Raw genomic sequence first — 20,351 nt, forward strand, 5'->3', positions numbered from 1 at the left:
AAATATTATAATAAAAATTAATCAGCAGTATATCGAATTCTTCAAAGGAGGAGAGCAATGTAAACAAGGAGTATGGCAAAGACCAAACTTCTGTTACTCACAGTGTAGGGATTCTAACTGAACTAAATGAGGCCAGACCCTTCTTAGCCCTACTCACAACTGATGGAATGTTTTGCTGGGTAAAAGCTTGAAAACTCTCAATATAGAATTTCTCTTTCATCCAAGTTTCTTGATAATATATAGGGGGTCATTCTGACCCCGGCGTTCCTTGACCGCCGGGGCCAGGGTCGGCGGGAGCACCGCCAACAGGCTGGCGGTGCTCCGCAGGGCATTCTGACCGCGGCGGTATGGGCGCGGTCAGAACAGGAAAACCGGCGGTGTCCCGCCGGTTTTCCGCTGCCCTGCAGAATCCTCCATGGCGGCGCAGCTTGCTGCGCCGCCATGGGGATTCCGACACCCCATACCGCCATCCTGTTCCTGGCGGTTCGTCCGCCAGGAACAGGATGGCGGTATGGGGTGTCGTGGGGCCCCTGGCATGGCATGGGAATGGCATGGGAACTGCAGGGGCCCCCGTAAGAGGGCCCCACAAAGAATTTCAGTGTCTGCTTGGCAGACACTGAAATTCGCGACGGGTGCAACTGAACCCGTCGCACCTTACCCACTCCGCCGGCTCCATTCGGAGCCGGCTTCCTCGTGGGAAGGGGTTTCCCGCTGGGCTGGCGGGTGGCCTTCTGGCGGTCGCCCGCCAGCCCAGCGGGAAAGCCAGAATGGCCTCCGCGGTCTTTCGACCGCGGAGCGGCCATATGGCGGTCCCCGCCAGGCGGGCGGCGACCGCCGCCCGCCAGCCTCAGAATGAGGCCCATAATGTCAAAATTACCAATAAATGACAACAAGTCTGCATTTGCACTTTTAGTATGTGCACCCGCAGTAGTCCATGTAAGAAGACTCAGACCCTAAAAGATGCAAGGGCCTTTTTAACCAAAGGATACTCTGTTGTGGTTATGGATAAATGAGAGTTTCTGAGCAGAACATCAGCCTTACTTTCTGTCTGAAAGACGGATTGATTAGTCTTTGTATGGAATAGCAGTCATTCATTAGCGTTTAACCATTCAAATAGCTCAAAACGGTTCCTAAGAGGAATGTTATATCTATTCTGTATTCCAACTTGAGATCTTTGATCCAAACCATATTTAGTGCAATAATGTATTAATGAAAGGTTTGGTCTATAAAAGACACCCAGAGCTGTGTCTGTATTTCGTCATGTATTCTTCTGAAATAGTTAAGGCTTTGAGGTAAATGTTCAACAAGTATTCGGTTTTTAAAATTTATAACGCAGAGTCCCCTTTTGTTTTCCTGCTAGTTGGACCCAGCCATCCAACTCTTCATGTTAGAAGGATCACTTTGTATGGATCATCATGATATCCCGCTTTGGACCTTAGCCAGTGAGCTGATCGGTGGATGTCTGGATCAAGGACTTTATGTTCCAAACTACTGCTGGTCTAGGAGGCAGGGCTTCACTTGGAGTACCGAGCTGGCACATTTAATCAGCCCTCCATGCCCACAGCTTGGGAAGCACCAGGGCAAAGGCCAGGTCAAGAGTGGGACCATCTGTGCCTGTCCATGCCTGTACGAGGCTGCACTGGGCCACCTCCCTTTGGTCCTGATATTCAGATTCATATGATAACCACCACAACTCCAAGATAGGTATTTTAGATTGTTCTTAGTACACTTATGGGAATATAAAGGGAACATCTTTAAAATATAGAAAGGGATAAATCTGTTCAAACATCCTCTATTGTTAATCACCTTACTACCATTATAGGAGTGATGACATCTGAACTTGAAAATGTGGAGGAAACAATTGATGCTGCAAAGCAGCAATCCTGAAATCCCCCTTGCAACCAGAAAATATAGTAATTAACCATGATTAGAGTTCTCAGATAGGAGATTGAAAGTGTTAAATCTGGTGAAAAGCCAGGCACTAAATTGTTGCTGAACATAGACCACCTACATTTAGTACTATACTTGATAATGAGGCTGATCTGGGGGAATGTATTTCAATTTTATCAAGCCCACCTCCTTAAAAAAGAAGACAAGGGAGGATAATGGTACAGCGATTAAGAAGTCAGCACTCTTACAATGCCCATCTGTCATGGCTGCAGCTGCATAGACCAACTCCTAAAGGAGATAATGGAGAACAATGCCAGACATGGGGCAACAAAGGACATCCAAAATTGTGCCTGGAACTTTGTAACTAATTTTTAATGAATACAGAATCTTTAATTAATGATTTTTGCACTAAAATGGAAGCCAGAGTATAGATTTGTAAAAGCAGTCACTCGTTTAATCCTCCAACTAATAATATTCATTATAGTGATGATGTTGGTAGGCTTCACGAAAAGGAAACCAGAGACCATGCAATTATAACTGGTGGACTAAACGCATAAAATGCCATCAGATATATAATACAGAAAATACCTGCCATTGCATTAGAACCAGTTGGTGAGAGCAGCCAAAAGGACCCACTGCATATAAAAGGTTCTAGTTTAATTAGTCAATATCTGGGAGTGGAAAATTTGAGACATTCTGCTTGCAAAGAAACTCTGCAATTACTGTCAGGTTGTACCCCCTTTATGATTGTTGTTGAGGATGTGCCGCTGCTAACTAATGGGTCAAATGTTGATGGATTAGCACTAAAACGCAATAAGGCAACAGAATATTATCCTGTTGAAAAGGCAATAAGAGTTTTTCAGTACCCAGACTTGTAAAAGTACAAGTCCGCATTTTTTTTAATTACACTTGCTATTTAGGGTCTACCGTAGGGGCGACTTATATGTATTAAAAGGGAGTTGAAATGGCAGTTAAAAACTGCAAATAATGACTGCAATAGCTGGCATGAGGCGTGTTTTTTAAACAGTTACTTAAGTGGGTGACAAAATCAGTGCTACAGGCCCACTAACAGCATTTCATTTACATGCCCTGGATATAAGTAGTACCACTTTACTAGGAACTTATAAGTAAATAAAATGTACCAACTCGGTGTTACTATGTTTTGGGGAGAGAACATAAGCACTTTAGCACTGGTTAGCAGTGGTAAAGTTTACGAAGTCCTAAGGCCAGTAAAAACAAAGTTGACAGACACAGGAATGAAGGAAAAAAGTTGGGAGAAAAACACACCAAAAATGTCAGGCCAAAAAATAAAATAATAAATATTACTAAATTTTTTTAATTAAAAGTGTGACTAATTTATTTTTCTAAAGTTCTTGATTCGCACTTATATTTGTAAGCACTACAATTTACATATGCTACTATTATCCAGTACGTGTTACTCACTTTATTGCCCTTAGTGGGACCTTAAAGTTAACCTTAAGGGACCGCAAAGTTAACCTTGATTCGTATTAGAGCATTCATCTCACAGATTCTTTTAGATTCTATACACCTGCCAGCATTGAAAATTCTAACTCGTGTTCAATACGGTCCTCAAAGCAATTCGCAATCCATACCCACAATTTCTCAGTATGTGCATGGTTGTGCCACAGCTGTACAACACAGGCTGACTCAATACTGTCAGCCAAGACACACAGAAGACTTCTTCTCGACCGTGGGGCGACGGTTTTTCGGCACAGGAACACAATCTAACTCAGCAAATAGCTATTCCAGTCAGAAAATAAAGGTAAGTGTAGGTCATTTTTCTTTTCTATCTTTAGGCGTTGCTACCACATGGAAAAATGCTGCCTTTTTATATATAATTGTAAGGTTCACAATAAAACAACATTTGATCACTTATGATTTTTTGATAGGGTAACCTCTGAATAATTATGTGTATTTTTAAGTTATTCATGCATTGAGAGCATTTATTGTAAAATTAAATTACTTATTGTGTTTCTGATGATCAAAGGCATCTTTATGTCTACCACAGGCATGGTAACGGAGAATGTGCATGTTAAAAAATGATTCAGATATACATATGCTTAGTTCATACTTGGCAACTTATTTAGCACTGACTAAGAATTAATTTTGCTCTGGTTACAATAGATCCAAAAAAATGTTGCTCAATGTTTGCGGCTCACTAGCTGAAGAATGGAAAAAACAGATTTCCCCCCGATCTTAGGCGTGTATTTTATACAGGGACTGGATAGCAAAAGTGGTGGCGAATCAAACAGTTTGACTTTTAATGGCCTGGCAGTGCTTTTGCCCACCTGTAAATAAAGATGCTCGCCGACTGGGACGTTCTTGGCAGTCACTGCAACAGTTGTTCTTCCTCCTAGGGCTCTACTGGCTGACTAAGCAGAACCAGAGGTGCTTTGGAAAAGATTCTTAATGATCTGAGCCAGCCAATGTTAGCTGTTGAACAAAAAAACACAAACATTAACGCCATCTGCAGCAGGCTGTGGTCACAAAGGTGCAATCATTTCATGGCAGCTTCACAGCAGTCCTTTAGCTCTTGTGTATCTGCGTTTTGTTTTGCTCTGTAAAATATAGATTGACAATGCCATGAGCGTCTTGGAAAACATTTTTTATCAATTTACTCATCATTATTTTATAGGGAAAAACGGTTATTCACATAGTATAAAGTAGTAGACGAATGTAGAGAGAGAGAGAAATAGCACAGAAGTATAAAAGTACAATAGAGGCATTAAAGGCAACCTCTGACATAGTGTCTGGGCTTTCATCACACGAACTACGCACAGAACAGAAACAGTATGACTTCAGAAAAGGTGCGTTGATTTAGGGAAAAGAGCTGACGAAAACAGAGCCATATTTCCCCCCAGAAATTGCTAAATTGTATCACTGTTTGCATGTCAAATAAGCATTGGCAACATCAATAGAACTGGCCTCGCAGACATATGCAATAGGCATTAAAAGTTTAAAACGTAATAAAAAATAAGTGTGCTGCCACATAAAGTGGTGGAATGCATGTCTGCATAAAAATACAAAAATAAAAACAAAGGGAAAGTAAGTAAAAGAAAATATGATATAAAAACATTGACTAACCCACCAGCCTAGGCTCAGATGTACACTGTGCACCAATTTTATGACAAAATGCCATCACTCACACAAAAGGTAGCCAATGGCTATTCTGTGGAGGGTGGAAGCAAAATGTGAATTGCACTTAAACAGACCAATGGATGAAGAGGGCTAACTGAAAGCCCCTTTATGTCTAAATTTATGTGTGTATTTGATCAAGATATTTTTATTACATCAGGCTGATGGTGTACCTAAAGCTGAATGATTAGATAAAGTTTCAAAAAGTAGGTGGTGACTTCCGGGTAATTGATTTGCAGGTGGTAATGATGAATAAATTACGATTATCAAATCTGGAGTAGAGACAGCATTTATCATCTCCAGTGCCACATATTGTATTTTTTATGTTAAAAGATGTCGAATTACTGAGCATTCTGGCTGATCAGAAGAAAGCATCAGAACTCTGGTTACTGTTCCTTGGCGGGTACCTAACATAAGAAATAAAATGCAGACCTGCTCCGAATGCAAAAACCCTTAGCAGCTGGCATGTACAGACTATTGGAAAAGAGAAAGTTATTCATTCTCCATTTTAAAACATGGAACCAGTATGGTGAAGCAGATATTGTTAATTATATTATGGGAATACATTTAGAGTAGACACACTCCATCTATCGTGTTTTAAAACGATCTCTAAGGTTATTTTTCCAGTATGTTAGATAGATTTTAAATGCTTGTACTTCTAAACAGAATGTAATGGCACGTGTAAGAAAGTAGGTTATTAGTTACAAATTATGTGAGTCCTTCACAAGTAACAAGTCCACAATTTCCTCTTTATTGTGAATCCACATAGCCCACTGTTTCACTTGGCTCTCACAGGAATATGAGGCAGAGCAGTCCAATGGCCTACGCAAGTGAGGTAGTACCAGCTACTGTGCAATTTCACTGGTTTGCAACAACACTCTATAAGAAATTGCCAAAACAGTGATTTTTCCTTAAGAAGAAAACATACTTTATTACAGACCCTACCAAATACTACAAATGAATTACAAATATATACCGCCAGTAAAATAGAAATAATGTTGGTGATGCCCTCAGAACAGTTTATACCCCCAAGAAGCCTAGAACCCCAAATCATAATCCCTCCACCTATGTTAGGTACAACATCACAATATAAGGTGATGCCAATATCAATAAGTCAGGCCTACTGGATTCGTCAGGGTTGCATCACATTAATAAAAGCAGAAGACATGTCATAATCCACCATTGTATCACCATTGAACTCAAAGGAGATAGTGCCAACATTTAATACTATTAATTGTGATGTAAATCCTTGTATTGTCAACTATCAACATTGTCATTAAATCACTGTATTAAATAGCATGTGTCCTGGATTCTTATTTCTACTTTCACACTGCTGCCCCTGCAGCTTTAGGACCAACCAACAGGGATTCCCTCACTCCAGAACCTGTTTGTAAAAACACAAGCTCAAAACCTCAAAGACGTCTCCCAGGGTCTTGCCTATAACCCCCAGGAGATTTATTGTGGGTTTTGGTGGGTAACCATCTAGGGGTTTCTTCCTTCCTGTTAGCCCAACAAACACTAAACGCATCAGTTGCTAGTTCCTCCTCTGGGGCAGAAGATTCTGGGGAGCTACTTTCACCCAAACAGTCAATATTTTATTAGCAGCTTCCTACTTTCCAGATGTGGGAAGCAGCAATCTTTTTGAGTGCAAATGGGTTTATGCTACACTTCTTTATTTTGTTAGGCCATCTGGACGCCCCTGCCTCTTGGACTAGGCACCCATAGTATGCACACATTAGGGAGCCCACTTCCACGCAGCCCACCATCACCCACCATGGGCACAGCTGTTGTGTGTTGGTATGGAACCGGCTTACTCTTCTTTCCACCAGCTGCAAGCAGCACATACCGATGGCTGTGTGCCTCCCACTCCCCACAGACCTGAGCAGAGGGAGTGGAGAGGCACCAAGGAAAGAGTGAGCAAAGCAGCCCTCCAATTCTATGAGTCCCGGTGGGGGGTGAGGTACCTGGAGATGGATCTCTCATTGTGGCAGGCCCCAAACCCACACATTTTTTTTAAAGAAGGGGCCCTAGGCATGGCCCTCCCTCTTGTAATAAGTTACAATGAGGATGTGTTATCCCCACACACCTGGCTCACTCTGGGAGTTGTTTTAAATTTGGCATTGGAATGCTAAGTGATCATTTTCCTGCCCAGTCCCACATGGGACCAAGCTTTGCAGGGAGTTTTTTTTTGGCCCCATTTAGACGTCTCTTCTGATCTTTATCTATATTTTGCTGCTGGGGACCATCTCTAGTTCTAGGAGCTTCAGACTCCCAGCCTGTTTTGTTCAGGAGCTTGAGTTTGGTGCTTCTTTGCCAGGTCTGACCTATGCCCACGCACCTGATGTTCTACCTGCTTGTGGATGCCTGTTCCACATCCATCTAGAGGAACTCCCTCTTTGGCACACTCCCCCGGTTCCACACCCTTCTGACTACTCGTAGGGCATCTGTGTGCCAGAAGAATCAAGGGCCAATTCACAGAAGTCTAAGGAACCATCTAAGGTCCTCCAGTGGGTCAATTTCCCCAACTGTTCCTTAGGAGGGAAAAGGGGACCAGTGCCACCGGTACTAGAGAGACATACGGCCTCATTACAAGACTGTCTTTCCTAGGACCACCAGCCTTGTGGTGGCAGTCGGACTGCCGCACCCTAGGTGGTCCGACTGCCAGATTACAACCTTGGCGGGCGGACCCACCTAAAGACTGCCATCCCTGTCAGGAGCATCGTTCCCGAACTGATGACAGCAGTTCAGATTGTAACCATCCAGGGTGTTGTTGAGCTGATTCCAACCCCACGTTCCACCAGCCTTTTCATTTCTGGGACCAAGCCATGAAAAAGCTGGCAGAAACCCAGTGCCGGGGGCCAAAGGGGGCCCCTCCCCTGCCCAGCACCGTTGCTGCTGTGCAGACAGTGCACATTTTGAGGGTGTGGGTCGGCCCCTCTATGCTACAGTATAGGACTTGGCTCCCTTAAGGGAGACAAGTATTATATCATAGCATTGTTCCAGCCACACTTACCTTTCGGGAACGAGTTTTACAACTTTCCCGCCTGTCAGCCCGGTGGAAACGTTGTGATACGTTTGGGGGGCGTCACCACCATTGCAGTGGCATCCTTCCTGTGAGTTTGGTGGTCCTGCGGTGGGACCGCCAAATTCATAATGGAGTTAATGTCTTTCAGCCCATCTTCTTAGTGGGGTTAAGTGGCTTATTCTTCTAGCTCAGCATTCTTTCGACATTGTCTCTCCCAGCTCCAGTGTCTTCCTAGGAGCATCTAGTTTGTGCAGGGGTTTTGAAGTGGAGTGGAAAATCTGGGAGGTATGTACCTCTACCCAATCTTCGGGTAATTCATCACCACTTCACCCTTCTCCAAACCCTCCTGCACAGCAATAAGGAACATTTAAACAGTGACTTCAAGTGGTCTATGAAAAGCTCTTCCTAGGGAGCCTCAGCCCTGTCCCCAACTTGATACAACTGACTGGTCCTTTTCCACTGAAACTTCAAGAGGGAGCTCCTGCTGCATTTGGCTCTAGAGGTATGAACTTCTTCTTTTGTTTCTGTGGGCTTGGGCTCACCCAGCTCAGGTTAAACGTGAGCAGTTAGTGTGTGCATGCAGATTTTCCACCACCTCTTCCTTTCCCAGGAACTAAGCCAAACACTGTTAATGTCTGTGTGGTGTGGGGATGGCTTTGGTCCTTCTGCTAGCCAGTTGAGTAATCAACTTGGTCCAGTAAAAGGGAACAAAGGCATAGCCTCTGGTTATTGCTGAGCCAGGGAACTATGGCAATTTTTGAAGTGTCAAAAAGAGTAAAGTTACCACATTTCAAAAGAAGGGTTGAACTTATATATCAAAGGAAGGACTGAAAATCCTTCAGTGGTGGCACAAAGCAAACCTCAAGATGGTTCTTCATCGGAGTGAGAAAATTCTGTTTTTTTTAGTAGAAAATGAGATAGTAGAATACTGGACTAACCTGCATAAAGATGTTTTAGGGATAAGTTAGGGAAGATTAAAGGCTATAAGCATTTGATTAAGATCAAGAAAGAACATGTACCTGTGAAACAGGTTGCACAATGTGCCATACAGTGTTTGAGGAGAACTAGATAACCAAGTTCAGATGATGTTAGAGCAGGGCAGCAGGGCAGCAGGGCAGCAGGGCAATATTGAACCTGTAGATTTAACATCTTGGCTGTTACCTACTATGGTGGCTCACAAAAAACTGGCCCATGTGCTCATCTCAAGTGCCTTAAAAAGTCACTTGAGTGGGGTGATTTCCTCGTCCCAGGACTGATGATCTTTCAGCAGCAGTGGGTCACACAAAATGTTATAAGAAAGTGGTTCTCAAAGCTACATAACATCAAGTGGCCCTGAACCCAAACTCCAGATATTTCATCACCTTTGTCTCTCCTAGTGGCACCTACCAACTGTGCCATATGCTATTTAGTCTGGTGTCTGGCATCAGCTTTTCAGCAAGCGAAAAGGAGATACAAAAATTAATTGCAGTGCAAGATGCCACATGGATTTTCACCAATGATTTGCAACAGCATTACTGTGTTATGGAGAATGTGCTTAGTTGTTGTGAGAATGATGTGCAACTTGGCAGAAATGCATCTTCAGCAATGATGAAACTGAGTGCTTGGGACAATTCCTGTTCAAGTGTGATGTTCACCTTAGCCCTGGTTCAGTACACAGTATTGTGAAAGAAGCTGTACCCAAAGATAAACCAAACAAGTCTGTTCCTTTCTGGGTGTGTGTGAGTTTTATTTAAACATTCAAGAAGAGGTTTGCAAGTATGATTAAAGGCTTTAGACATTTTCTTTAAAAAAATTCACATTTTGTGGACCATACCAAGTGTGATGAAAATGTTTTCAAGGTAGAAAAACTGACCACAGAAACACCTGCTTTGCAAAACTTTGAGGAACAATTCCAGAGTCAGATTACTGTAAATACCAGAGCTTATGGTCTTAACCCAGATTTCAGCCCGGTAGAAGGCTGAGAAGAGTTTACCATAGAGTTTGCATCCATGGCAATCACACATGCTGAAGGTTGATATTCAGTAATGGAGAAAGAGCTGTAGGCCTCCATGTGGGATGTGGAGAAATTTAAAGCATATTTATGTGGTAGGCCTCATCAACATTGATTAAAAAAAAATTAGGTAACAAAATAAACATGGCCATTGTGCAAATAGCAAAATTTAACAGAAAATTGTTGGAGTTTAATTTCACAATTTAGTACATTCTTAGGTGGTAGATATATAAGGACTGATTTTCGGTTAATGTAGTTCTTATGGCTGATTTAGAAATAAAGGCTTTAATTTGCAGCAGTATTGATACATAGAAGAGAAGGGCAAAAGATGGGCCAGAGAAAGAAGTTCTGACTGTAAGATCCCAGGTTGGCGAGAGGTAAAAATACTCAAATGTGAAATTCAAAATTTTTCTGGAAAATTGCTAACAATCTCTCCAAAGAAATGTGATTACTTTTGCCTGGTGATAAATTAATACCCCCAGTTGGAAAAATATAAGAGATTTTAGAAGTAACCCATGAGGGCCTTATGGCTATTGGTTTCGCTAAGAGACCTATAAGGAAGAACTTTTGGCTGCCTTGTGATGATGGTGATGTTGAAAGAAAGGATAGAAATGATAGCCCGTGGACTTTAAGTGACAAACAGCTGATTACTGGGCCACTGCCTGAAACATGTGTATGTTGCCCTGAGAGAGCATGGCAGAAGATGGGCCTCAGCTTTTTTCTCCTTCAGAGCCAGTTTCCTCTACTTGAAGACCCTTTCAGCCTCAGTATTCTCCTTTGCTAGAGCTATCTCTACCCCAGCTCTTTTTTTCTCTGCAGCTGATTTCTTTTCCTCTGCCATTGCTTTCCTTTCTTCTGCAGGCAATTACAGTTTGGCCAGCTGCAGTTTTAGCTCCCTTTCCGCTCTCTTGTTTTCCAAATTCCAAGGTGACAGATTGCGGAGGAAATACTGTTGTGAGGACCATTAGGACCTGGGTTGGTCACACTTGTTTTAGCTTAGTTTTACGGTTCATGTTTTATTCACATTTTATTCATTTTAGTAAGGCTGCTTCTCGGTTATCAGTTTTATTTTATTCTAGGAATGCAAGGAACATGCTGCTTGTTTAGTTAACCTTAGCACAACATATAATCAATACTTTGTCCAAGGGCACAGAATGCGGTACATGATATGCTAGCTTGTGTTGCCCATTCAGGAAACAGCTTCTACCACCTAGAGACAGCATTGCATCAGAAATACATTTTCAACACGGTTCTGCTTATTATTATATAAATAAATGGTACACTGACCAGAGGAGAGTAGAGGGCATTCCAGCCACAATGATCCTGAAATGCATGCTGTGTGATATGCAGCATGGCTGGCTATGATCTGCCAGGTTCCCAAGAGGTTTGCCATCTACATCACAGACTGATTCTTGACACTCTTTTCAGGTATGGTGCTGGGCTAATTCCTTAGAATGGGCCAGGCAGAGGTTTACAACTGAGAGGCTCGCAGAACAGACATAGGGATGGGTAGGAACCTCTAGCTTTGCTGGTGGAATTTGAAAGGGGCAGGGAGCCGCTTGTTTGCTTTTAAAATGCAGGAGTGTTTCACTTTAGTACGTCACTTTATGTCACTATATTAAGAGATATTTACTAAAGCTGTTAATAAATGCCTCTCAATATAGTGATATAAAATGATGTACTAAAGTGAAACACTCCTGTATTTTAAAATTATACAAGAGACTGGAGCACTTTTAATATGTAAGTTTAAGATGCACACATCCTGTACTCACATATTTAAAAGTGATGTATTGTATGCTTTTAACATGCAGGAGCATTTCACTTGAGTACATCAGTTTATATTACTATGCTGAGAGGCATTTATTAACAGTTTTAATAAATGTCTCTGAATATAGTTACATAAACTGATGTACTAAATTAAAAGGCCCCCGTATAATAAAAGCACACCAAGGGAGCAATTTTAAATACCTGAGCTCCAAGTGTGTGCTCAACTGTGCCAGCCTGGGGTTTGTTTTTATTGTTTCAACAGCAGTAAAAATGAACCAGAGGCTGGCAGGTATGATGGCAGGCCTCCATTTCCCCCCAACCCCCACTTACCTGCAAATCCTGCTCTGGAACACGTACAGCAGCTGGCAACAGGGTGTGCTGCTGCTTTTTAATTCCAGGATGGGAGGCCTGAGAGTGCCAAGATTGCCCTCTCGGCCTCCGATGGCTAGAGGTCACAGAGCCTTGTAACTCTGTGGCCTCAAGACACGTTTCCAATCTTTCACAGGCTGCAAACAACATCCTTTCTCAACACGTCACAGGTGACGAGCTGGGAAAGAATGTTGCTTGCAGCCTGTGAAAGTGATTGACAGGCAGTCCTGGGAATACAGGGCTTATGCCCTAGACACCTAGGACTGCTTGTAAATATGACGCTGTTGGCGTCATGAATGGGAGGTCTCTTCAGATACCCTAACATTGCAGGCTAGGGCTAGTGCTAAGACAGCCCTTAGCCTACGTAGGATTTTTTTTAAGAGGAAGATGCTGAGGGACACATGCTCTGTAGAGCATGTGTCCCACTTGAAAGTGCCTGGCTGCCTGACTCACCAGAGTAAGAGCCAGCCAGGCACTTAATTAAGCAGCATCCATCATGGGAATAAAGCCCTTATTTAATAAAAAATAAAAAAACAACATCTGTGGATGGTAATTGCTCATTGCAGTTACCATCCACATAACTTGAAAAACAATGTAGGTGGTGCCCTGCCAACCCCTTAGAGCAGGCGCTGCTGCTCTAGCAGGTCTAAACCACATACATCATAGTTGGATTGTTTATCTTCTTTACCATGTTTGTAATGCTGATTACCTTGCTTTGTTTCATCTGCTTAATTGTCGCAGCTCACTCTCTACGTGCTAGATTGTGATTGTTTCAATAAACATGCTGAAAACATATCTTACATCTTTTTATCTCACCTTAGTATGCATGAGTAACAATACGAAAGGGGTGCGATCTGTTTCCACGGTCCCTTGGGGAGTTGAAGGGTCATGTTCAGGTTGCCATAATCACCTTTTACCCCATTGAGTTTTGAGGTTAGGGTGAGACTCTGTGAGCTAGCCAGGAGTTAGGCTGGCAGTTACTAACTGCGTGGATAGACTCAGTCTCCCACACTTTACCGTTCTGCTGTCCTAAACATGCAGTCCTATTACCAAACGTAGGAACTGCATAACAACACTGCTTACTGCTCTAGATCCAGAAAGTGACATCAATCTTGTGGGCCCTTCTCTCCTCTCTAGGGCTGTAGCCAGGAGGATCTTTCCTCCTCTTTAATTTCATTCTCCTCTCCCACATCCTCCTAATCCTCCTCCTCCTGTGTAGTAGATTGCAGCAACTGGACCTCTTCCCAGGCCCTAGGGTGTATCTGGAGCTTGAATTGTCATTCACAGCCTCCACTCCCTGCACAGCAGTTTCAGCATCACCACAGTGTACTCTTTAATGATGCTTAGGACTCCCTCCATTTTTGTAAACAAGTATCTCAGGTACACATGTATGAGGCAGGAAATTAGTTTGGAGAAAAGAAAAAATTGCCTTTTTTTTAAATGCTTATTTTACAGAAATGACTGTGGCACTGCACAAACACAAGTACTGGATCCTGCCACTGAACACCTATGGAAGAAACTGAGTTGAGAGGGGTGGAAGCTCTTTTCAAACAGTAAACACAAGTCTTGTCCAGATGTACCACAAAGGCTGCTAAATAAACTTGTGCTTACCCCTTTTGTAGCTTGTCACAAAAGCAGTCAGTCTTAATTTAGAGGCAATATAATGATAATGATAGAGTTAATTTTCATAAATAAAATGAGTAAAATGATACCAACCTGACAAAAATCCAATTAGTAGAACCAGAGATAGAAGTTTTTTAATGTATTAGGTTAAAATAGTGCCAAAAAGCACAAAGTGCCACTTGATGTTATCTGGTCTCACTGGAAAGGGACAAAGCGACCAGTTCAGGCTGACCACAATGGAGCACAGGTTGAACACAGGGACCAGGTTCATCCAGCTGAAGAGTTTATTTTCTCAAGTCCACGTGAGGAACTGCTGTTCACTTTGATGGGGGCTGTGAGGAGGTCCTGGTTTGCTTGAGGAGAAGGTTGGACATGGCAGATGGTTACTGTTTAGCCATAAACAGCCGGTCATCATTAGAGCTTTGCATTGGCAGTCAACGCAAACTATCACTGTCAGTGCGAAATGCAGGACCCACTGTAGATTCACATTGGCGGTCATCGCAAGGGGTTGTTTTTCAATGCAAAGAGACCACCTTGCTGTATCAGGGATGTTGGCTTTTTCCCTTAAGCAGGGTCATCCCCAATCTTTTTGCCTACTGCCTCCTATTTTTGCTGACCTGTTGTTGTTGGCTTTTGAACTCTGAGCACTTTACCACTGCTAACCAGTGCTAAAGTGCATATGCCCTCTGCGTAAATTGTATTGTTAATTGGGTTTCCATGATTAGCACATTTTATTTACTGGTAAGTCCCTAGTACAGTGCACTAGAGGTGCCCAGGGCCTGTAAATCAAATGCTACTAGTGGGCCTGCAGCACTAGTTGTGCCTCCCTGTCAATGAGACCAGATCCTCGGGACGTGTGCATGTTCCCAACATGTCCACCTCTTGGCAGCTCCAAACTCCACTAATTATACAGCACAGAGTTAAAGAATGGCCAAGTGGGGGAAATGGGGTTTTGGGTTGGGAACAGCGGGGAAGGAGACCTGTGGAAGCTAGAGTTCAACAACACAATTGCAAGATTAATCACAATGACTTTCAATAAGTATTGTTTCAAATAAACACTTATGCCTAAGGCTTCACAATAACTAGGCATCAAGAATCTAGGTAACTGGAAATCAAGAAAGGTTATGCAAGGATTTTCTCATGAACATCCCAGAATTAGCATATTATATTTTGGAACAATAAACTCTCTCCAAAATACTTCTCAGAACAATCACTGCATCGTAGCAAGAATAAAAGAGCACATGTTTTTTTCTCTGCACGAATGAACTGTACAAATACCATGAATAACACTTCTATGTCACTCTCTGATTAAGAGTTTCAAGACTTAAATGTTCAGGGAATATTATGCACTTTAATCAAACCTGCTAATATAAGTTTCAATGTCTAGAAATGATTGCGCACTCCGCCAATCTGTATTTCAAAAGTTAAACACCAGGAAAGAATTGCGCATTCTGTTGCCGATTTGAACATCTAGATTTACATGCAATGAAACGATCGCGCACACTGCCGATCTGAATGCCAAGAAGTAATTGCCTGGAAGAAATCGCGCACACTGTTGCCGATTCGGATTTCACAATGTAAATGCCATGAAATGATCGCGCGCACTGCCGATCTGAATTCCGAGAAGTAAGTCCCTGGAATGAATCGTGCACACTGTTGCCGATTCGGAATTCTCGATTCAAAGGCCTTGAAATGATCGCGCACACTGCCGATCTGAATGCCAAGAAATAAATGCCTGGAAAGAATAGCACATTCTGCCGATCTAAATGGCAAGAAGTAAATGCCTGGAAAGAATCGCGCACACTGTTGCCGATTCGGAATTCACAATACAAATGTCATGAACTGATCGCGCAGACTGACGATCTGAATGTCAAGAAGTAAATGCCTGGAAAGAATCGCGCACACTGTTGCCGATCTGGAATTCACAGTGTAAATGCCATGAAATGATCGCACGCACTGCCGATCTGAATGGCAAGAAATACATGCCATGAAAACAATTGCACACGCAATTTCAAGTTTAGGCCCAAAACTCGAGTGTCACTGGAAAACTGAGTCGGGGGCCTAAACCGACCTCCGCCTTACCGCCCTGCTTGAAGATCACCAAATAAGCAAGTGCAGGCCTGGAAATGACTGGATAGGCCTCCGGGACAGGAGCTCTGGAAAATGCTGCTGCAATGCACCGGGACCTCTGAATAGTGAGCTCGTGGAGCTGGGCTGGCTCCCTTATATAGAGTCAAGCCCCGCCCACGAGTCACACCTAACCATCCTGCAAGAAAGGCTTCTAGAAAGTTTTAGAATAAAGGACCACACCCTGTAGTCCTGCAAACAAGCCTTGCAAATGAACAATGAATTACAAACAGCATTAATGACTTTTCAAGGTGAAAGCTCTGCAATGCAAAAGGTTAACATACTGCATAGAAACACAATGTATGAAATATGCCTCTGCATAAGGACTGGGTTTTTGCATTTACGTCGCCCGTAGAGCGCGCACTGTCCTGATGTTTACACTCCCACTTTAATAGCCCTGTAATCATGGCTCAGACTTGCCACTTTAGTGTCTGTGTGTGCAGTTTTAAACTGCCAATTCGACTTGGCAAGTGTACCTACTTGCCAGGCCTTTTCTTACATGTACGACACCCCTAAGGTAGGCCCTAGGTAGCCCCATGGGCAGGGTGCAGTGTATGTTTAAGGTAGGACATACTAATGTGTTTTATATGTCCTGATAGTGAAATACTGCCAAATTTTGTTTTCACTGTTGCAAGGCCTGTCTCTCTCATAGGTTAACATGGGGGCTACCTTTAAAAATTATTAAAGCGTAGATTCCCTTTGGAAGCAGTAGACAAGTGGTGTTGGGGGTCTCTGAGCTCACAATTTAAAAATACATCTTTTAGTAAAGTTGGTTTTAAGAGTGTGTGTTTGAAAATGCTACTTTTAGAAAGTTTGCATTTTCTTGCTTAAACCATTCTGTGACTCTTTGTGGATTTCCTGTCTGGGTCAGTTTGACAGTTGGGCTGTTTGCACCTCTCTCTAGACAGTGACACAAAGGGAGCTGGGGTGTAGCCTGCATATCCTGATGAGCCATATGTGCTAGGAGGCAGGGGAGGAGTGGTCACTTACACCTGAAAGGGCTGTACCTGCCCTCATTCAATGCAGTCTCCAATGCCCTGGTGTGTGTCTGGGGCCTGGCCTGGGCAAGGCAGGATTTCACAAACAAGGGAGACTTTCCTTTGAAGTAAGCCTACTTCAAAGGCCAAAATGGGTATAAGAAGAGCACCCAAAACCACTGACTTTAGATCACTTCTGGAAATCAAGAGGAACCTCTGCCTGGAGAAGAGCTGAAGTGCTGAGGAGAAGTGCTGCCCTGCCTGTGACTGTGCTTTGTGGAGCTATCCTGCAGTTGCTGCTTCTTCCTGTGCAAGGGGACAAAGACTGGACTTTGTGTGCCTTCCTGTTTGTGAATAAATCTCCAAGGGCTTATCCTGAGCTTGCCTCCTGTTGTTGAAGTCTCAGGGTCATCAAAGACTTCTCCAGCCAGCACCTGGACTCTCTGCTGAGACTCCTGCCCTGCCAAGTGATGCCCTATACAGTTACTGGGGCCTTGGAAGGTGAAGTTGGTAAACCAAGACTCAAAATCCACATACAGACCCCCGTGTGGGGAACAATTCGACGCACCTTCCGAGATGTGGCGGAAAAATGACGCGCCGCCGGCTTTGCAGCAGAAATCGACGCTCCACCGGCATTGTGGATGGAAAATCGACGCACCGAGCTGGTGGATGCTGTTAACGTCACAACCCACATTCCGCAGTTTTGCTGATATTGTGCAGCAGGATTTTCAACGCAAACCTTGCTGGGTGCAGAAAAACAATGCACTGCCTGCCCGGACCCGAGTGCTGACCGGATCGACGTATCGCTCCCCTGCGGGAAGGGAAAATGACACACGCAGACCCGACCTGAGAAGAAGAAACGACGCACGGTCTTGCATGCGTGTGAGAAATCGACTCACTGCTTACCTTTTTCGATGCACACTTGCCTGTGCGTGGTAATTGTTATGCTACCCAAGTACTTTTCAGCGCTAACAGTGTTTTACCTGTTTTCTCAAGGATTTACAACTCTTTTTGCTGTTTAATTAATGACTTGTGTATGTTGGATTTTTGTCATTTTCGTCTTGTTTTGTTTAGATAAATATTTTCTATTTTTCTAAACCTGTGCTGTGTCATTTTTTAGTGTTTTCATTGAGTTACTGTGTGTGTTGGTATAAATAGTTTACACCTAGCACTCTGAAGTTAAGCCTGCCTGCTTGTGCCACGCTACCAAGGGGGTGAGCGGGGGTTAACTAAGGGTGATTCTCCTTTACACTGACTAGAGTGAGGGTCGTTGCTTGGACAGGGGGTAACCTGACTGCCAACCAAATACCACCATTTCTAACAAGGGATCACACAACGTCTGTATCTTTACCTTGAATTCAGGAGGAGTGCACTCTGATACCAGACAAGGGTCCAGGACCTGGGGAGCACCTCCTGGTATTCAGGATTCACTCCAGCAGACACCAACAGCCAGGCTCAGGCAGGTCCAGGCAGGTCCGTTTGGTGCTGATCAGCAAGGAAGTTGTAGGTAGGCCTCTGGAAGCTTGTTGTGGCCCTGTAGCTCAATCGGGAGGTCAGTCAAATGAACCTTACTGTCACTCAAGGGAGCCTTTTTTCAAGGCAAGCATGTCCAGTCTTTGTTCTTCAGACAGCAGGGTAGTCCTTTTCTTGAATCTTCCACATCTCTAGGAGTGTTCTGATGACAGATTCTGAAAGTGTCATTTTTATGCCCAGTGCCAGCCTGTGGGAGGGGATATCCCCTTGGGCTAACCTTCCTGTGTTTGGCTACAGACTTTCAAGAGTAAAAAGGGGCAGGCAGGCAGGCCCAGGTGTGTCATGCATTTGTCATGGGCAGGCAGACCCTAGATGTCAGGAAGGCTGAGGCTAACCTCTGAAACTCAGGAAGGCTGAGTATAACCCTCTTTGTCATCTTGCTCAGGAAGTGAACACCCTGCCCCACACCCAAACCCATTTTGTCCCTATGTCTGGAAGGAGTAGACAAAACACCATAGGAGAGCCATTCACGGTCTTGTAACCCTGGACACTGGCAGAAAGGAGCATTTGGTATAGGCAGAAAAAATTTAAACTTTAAAAGTGACGTTTTCAGAATAGTAACTTAAAACCTTGCTTTACCATAAAAGGGGATTTAAAATTACATTTCATTTGAGTGAAGAAAGCATTTCTGTATCTTTTCCCAAGCTGACATTATCATTTATTAAGTATAGTGAGATAATCTAGTGCTATAAGTGCAAACAATTGACCTTCAAAAAATGATAATGTTTTCCAGCTCATTACTGGACCCAAAGCAATAGACCTTGGACTTGTATTATGAGACAAAGAGAGGCTGCAATCAAAAACATATAGCAACTTTCAATATATATGAATGACATTTCTTTTAGGAGTTAATGATGAGACTTTTGTAGAAGGTTTAGTAATTTTATTTTCAATTTCTTAGTTTCTCATCTTTATTGACAAAAATCATACCTTAAAGATTAATAGATGAAATATAAACAGAACAATACATGAAGTGTGTCCCATACAATTTCTATTTCCTAGTTTAATCTAAAAGATAGTTTTAAAAAGGAAGACAAATCAATGTGTCAAAGAAACCCATCCATAATTGAAAGATGAGAAAGCATTTAGAAACTCAGTAGAGTTTAGAGCAAATACGTTTTAGGCAAAAGTCCCGGTTTGAATCTAAGTATTAGAATATAAGCAGCTCAAAATGAGATTGAGTAGTATCTCAGAGAACATCTGCAAGAAGTTACAGAGTATGAGAACAGAGGAAGGAATCACTGATGAATGATCCCAAGCCTCTAAGGCTTCTTTGCTAAAATCTCTCAAAAAGCATTTTCCTAAAAGATGGCTAATGGGCTTCCCCCACTTTTCTAGGAACACACATTTTATGATCACACAATTTTGTAACATGTATCTTCTTTCTTCATCTCCACCACTCACTCAGCCAATCAAAAGTGATGTCTTCATGAGCATAGGACAGTTTCAGTCGACTAATCTGTCTAACAAAACAGCTAAATAACATTTTTTATTCATTTTGTTCTAACATTGAAATTAAACTATCTATTGGTTGCAGGTTCTCAGCCATACAAGACAAAAGAGAGAAAAAGTCCATGCTTAGTGTAATGCATTTGTGCAATTTCGCATTTCATACCCATACGTTCTTTTCTATCCGGTCTATCCATAAAAATAATTGTGATATTGATAACAATTTTATTCATTACATAAACTTATGAACATGTGAAGGTTGAAAGAATTATGCATTTCATTGCATGGTTCATTGTTAATGATGCTACACAAATTCGAAAATATGTGCTTGATAGTGCATTCTTTAACTAAAGATTACAATTATTTCTACTACATGTTTTTCAGCTGCTAAGTTGTGCAGAAATGAAGAAAATAAATGCTTTTTATTCTCGTTTTCAGACCTACA

The sequence above is a fragment of the Pleurodeles waltl genome, chromosome 6 (assembly GCF_031143425.1).
Source record: "Pleurodeles waltl isolate 20211129_DDA chromosome 6, aPleWal1.hap1.20221129, whole genome shotgun sequence".
In the NCBI taxonomy this organism is placed as follows: domain Eukaryota; kingdom Metazoa; phylum Chordata; class Amphibia; order Caudata; family Salamandridae; genus Pleurodeles; species Pleurodeles waltl.